The sequence below is a fragment of the Arachis ipaensis genome, chromosome B9 (assembly GCF_059453495.1).
Source record: "Arachis ipaensis isolate K30076 ecotype BB chromosome B9, ASM5945349v1, whole genome shotgun sequence".
Taxonomy (NCBI): domain Eukaryota; kingdom Viridiplantae; phylum Streptophyta; class Magnoliopsida; order Fabales; family Fabaceae; genus Arachis; species Arachis ipaensis.
The window spans coordinates 54,013,269-54,018,005 of record NC_142444.1 but is presented as its reverse complement, the minus strand read 5'-3'; the positions used below and the strand labels follow the sequence as shown (position 1 = coordinate 54,018,005).

General features: G+C 35.5%; 1 non-coding gene across 1 annotated transcript; it reads right to left on the bottom strand.

Moving 5' to 3' along the window:
- Window positions 1-3,357: 3,357 nt before the first annotated feature.
- LOC148544688 (small nucleolar RNA R71) lies at window positions 3,358-3,465 on the bottom strand. Its single transcript, XR_015901010.1, has one exon. It is a non-coding gene; the product is annotated as a small nucleolar RNA R71 (small nucleolar RNA).
- Between the last annotated feature and the right edge of the window lie 1,272 nt (window positions 3,466-4,737).

Genomic DNA, 4,737 nt, shown 5'->3' with positions numbered 1-4,737 from the left:
CGGTCATGCCTGAACCTTCATCACTTATGTATTTTCAACGGTAGAGTTTCTGCACTCCAAAGATTAAGGTGTGGAGCTCTGCTGTTCCTCATGAATTAATACAAAGTACTACTGTTTTTCTATTCAATTTAACTTATTCCGCTTCTAAGATATCCGTTCGCACTTCAACATGAATGTGATGATCGTGACAGTCATCATCATTCCCTATGAACACGTGCCTGACAACCACTTCCGTTCTACCTTAGATTGAATGAGTATCTCTTGGATTCCTTAATCAGAATCTTCGTGGTATAAGTTAGAACCCATGGATGGCCATTCCTGAGATCCGTAAAGTCTAAACCTTGTCTGTGGTATTCCGAGTAGGATCTGGGAAGGGATGGTTGTGACGAACTTCAAACTCACGAGTGCTGGGCGTAGTGACAGACGCAAAAGGAGGGTGAATCCTATTCCAGTATGATCGAGAACCTCCAGATGATTAGCCGTGCCGTGACAGAGCATTTGGACCTTTTTCATAGAGAGGATGGGATGTAGCCATTGACAACGGTGATGCCCTATATAAAGCTTGCCATAGAAAGGAGTAGGACTGATTGGATGAAGACAGCAGGAAAGCAGAGGTTCAGAGGAACGAAAGCATCTCTATACACTTATCTGAAACTCTCACCAATGAATTACATAAGTATCCCTATCCTATTTTATGTTTTATTTACTATTATTATTCGAAAACTCCATAACCATTTAATATCCGCCTGACTGAGATTTACAAGATTACCATAGCTTACTTCATACCAACAATCTCCGTGGGATCGACCCTTACTCACGTAAGGTTTTATTACTTGGACGACCCAGTGCACTTGCTGGTTAGTTGTATCGAAATTGTGACAAATTCTGAATTAAGATTAGAACACCAAGTTTTTGGAGCCATTACCAGGGATCACAATTTCGTGCACCAAGTTTTTGGCGCCGTTGCCAGGGATTGTTTGAGTTTGGACAACTGACTGTCCATCTTGTTGCTCAGATTAGGTAATTTTATTTTTGTTTTATTTTCAAAAATTTTTCAAAAATCCTTCAAAAATTTCTCATCTGTTTTCGAAAATTATTCTAAATTTTTAAGAATAAATTCTAGTGTTTCATGAAGCATGTTGAAGCCTGGCTGGCTGTAAAGTCATGTCTAATTCTTTTGGACTGTGGCTTCCAACCATCAGCATAGAGGCAAGTTAATTGGAATATCAGCTGTTGCATGCCTGATTTATATCCTAAAGCTGGCTGGCTATTAAGCCATGCCCAACCCTTGGATTGGAGCTTTAGGCCAACATTGAAAGATTCTTGGGATTCTTATTAAAAATTTTGAATTTCTTATTTTCTTTTTCCTATATGTTTTTCGAAAAAAAATTAAAAGAAAATACAAAAAAAAATCATAAAATCATAAAAACCAAAAATATTTTGTATTTCTTGTTTGAGTCTAGAGTCAATTTTTAAGTTTGGTGTCAATTGCATTTTTTTTCTCTAAAAATTTATGCATTTTTCGAAAATTCATGCATTCATACTTCATGATCTTCAAGTTGTTCTTGGCCAGTCTTTTTGTTTGATCTTCATATTTTCTTGTTTTGTGTCTTTTCTTGTTTTTCATATGCATTCTTGCATTCATATTGTCTAAGCATTAAAAATTTTTAAGTTTGGTGTCTTGCATGTTTTCTTCTCTTGAAAATCTTTCAAAAATAAGTTCTTGGGGTTCATCTTGACATTCAAAGTGTTCTTGGTGTTCATCTTGACATTCATAGTGTTCTTGCATGCATCACATGTTTTGATCCAAAATTTTCATGCATTGAGTCTTTTTGATGTTTTTCTCTTTCATCATTAAAAATTCAAAAATCAAAAAAATATCTTCCCCTTTTTCTTCTCATAAATTCAAAAATTTGAGTTGACTTTTTCAAAACTTTTTAAAATTTAGTTGTTTCTTATGAGTCAAATCAAATTTTCAATTTAAAAATCTTATCTTTTTCAAAATCTTTTTCAAAAATCATATCTTTTTCATTTTTCTTATTTATTTTCGAAAATTTTAAAAATATTTTTCAAAAATCTTTTTCTTAATTTTATATCATATTTTCGAAAATATCATCAACAATTAATGTTTTGATTCAAAAATTTCAAGTTTGTTACTTACTTGTTAAGAAAGATTCAAACTTTAAGTTCTAAAATCATATCTTGTGATTTCTTGTGAATCAAGTCATTAATTGTGATTTTAAAAATCAAATCTTGTTCAAAACTAATTTCAATCATATTTTTTCAAAAATATCTTTTTATCTTATCTTTTTCAAAATCATATCTTTTTAATCATAACTTTTCATATTTTTCAAATATCTTTTCTAACTCTTATCTTCTTATCTTTTAAAAAATTAATTTTCAAAAATTTTTCAACTAACTAATTGACTTTTTATTTGTTTCTTATCTTTTTCAAAACCACCTAACTACTCTTCCCTCTCTAATTTTCGAAAATACCTCCCTCTTTTTCAAAAATTCTTTTTAGTTAATTAATTGTTTAAATTTTAATTTTAATTTTAATTCTCCTTTAATTTTCGAAAATCATCAACTTCTTTTCAAAAATTAATTTTCGAAATTTCCTCTCCCTCATCTCCTTCTATTTATTTATTCATCTACTAACACTTCTCCTCACCTCATATCTCTGCTCCTATCCTCACCCTTGTGTTTGGATTATCCATTCTTCTTCACTCTTATTCCCTTTCTTCTTCTACTCACACAAAAGAACCTCTCTCTACTGAGGCAAAGAGGATCCCTATTATTATTTTCTGTTCCATTCTTTTTTATATGAGCAGGAGCAAGGACAAGAACATTCTTGTTGAAGCAGACCCTGAACCTGAAAAGACTCTGAAGAGGAAACTAAGAGCAGCTAAATTACAACAATCCAGAGACAACCTTACAGAAATTTTCGAAAAGGAAGAGGAGATGGCAGCCAAAAATAATAATAATGCAAGGAAGATGCTTGGTGACTTTACTGCACCAAATTCCAATTTACATGGAAGAAGCATCTCCATCCCTACCATTGGAGCAAACAATTTTGAGCTTAAACCTCAATTAGTTTCTCTGATAGAACAAAACTGCAAGTTTCATGGACTTCCATCTGAAGATCCCTTTCAGTTCTTAACTGAATTCTTGCAGATATGAGATACTGTTAAGACTAATGGAGTAGATCCTGAAGTCTACAGGCTCATGCTTTTCCCTTTTGCTGTAAGAGACAGAGCTAGAATATGGTTGGACTCTCAACCCAAGGACAGCCTGAACTCTTGGGATAAGTTGGTCAAGGCTTTCTTAGCCAAGTTCTTTCCTCCTCAAAAGCTTAGTAAGCTTAGAGTGGATGTCCAAACCTTCAGACAGAAGGAAGGTGAATCCCTCTATGAAGCTTGGGAGAGATATAAGCAACTGACCAAAAAGTGTCCTTCTGACATGCTTTCAGAATAGACCATCCTGGATATATTCTATGATGGTCTGTCTGAATTAGCTAAGATGTCATTGGATACTTCTGCAGGTGGATCTATTCACGTAAAGAAAACGCCTGCAGAAGCTCAAGAACTCATTGACATGGTTGCTAATAACCAGTTTATGTACACTTCTAAGAGGAATCCTGTAAGTAATGGGACGCCTCAGAAGAAGGGAGTTCTTGAAATTGATACTCTGAATGCCATATTGGCCCAGAAAAAAATATTGACTCAACAGGCCAATATGCTTTCTCAGAGTCTGAATGGAATGCAAGCTGCATCCAACAGTACTCAAGAGGCATCTTCTGAAGAAGAAGCTTATGATCCTGAGAACCCTGCAATAGCAGAGGTAAATTATATGGGTGAACCTTATGGAAACACCTATAACCCCTCATGGAGAAATCACCCAAATCTCTCATGGAAGGATCAACAAAAGCCTCAACAAGGCTTTAATAATGGTGGAAGAAACAGGTTTAACAATAGTAAACCTTTTCCATCATCCACTCAACAACAGATAGAGAATTCTGAGCAGAATCCATCTAGCTTAGCAAATTTAATCTCTGATCTATCTAAGGCCACTATGAGTTTCATGAATGAAACAAGGTCTTCCATTAGAAATTTGGAGGCACAAGTGGGCCAGCTGAGTAAGAAGATCACTGAAACCCCTCCTAGTACTCTCCCAAGCAATATAGAAGAGAATCCAAAGAGAGATTGCAAGGCCATTGATATAACCATCATGGCCGAATCCAAGGAGGAAGGGGAGGACATGAATCCCAAGGAGGAAGACCTACTGGGACGTCCAGTGATTAACAAGGAATTTCCCTCTGAGGAACCAAAGGAATCTGAAACTCATCTAGAGACCATAGAGATTCCATTGAACCTCCTTATGCCATTCATGAGCCCTGATGAGTATTCCCCTTCTGAAGAGGATGAAGATGTAACTAGAGAGCAAGTTGCTCAATATCTAGGAGCCATCATGAAGTTGAATGCCAAGTTGTTTGGTAATGAGACTTGGGAAGATGAACCTCCCTTGCTCATTAGTGAACTAGATACATGGGTTTAGCAAACTTTACCTCAAAAGAGATAAGATCCTAGAAAGTTCCTAATACCTTGTACCATAGGCACCATGACCTTTGAGAAGGCTCTATATGACCTTGGGTCAGGGATAAACCTCATGCCACTCTCTGTAATGGAGAAACTGGGAATCTTTGAGGTGCAAGCTGCTAGAATCTCATTAGAGATGGCA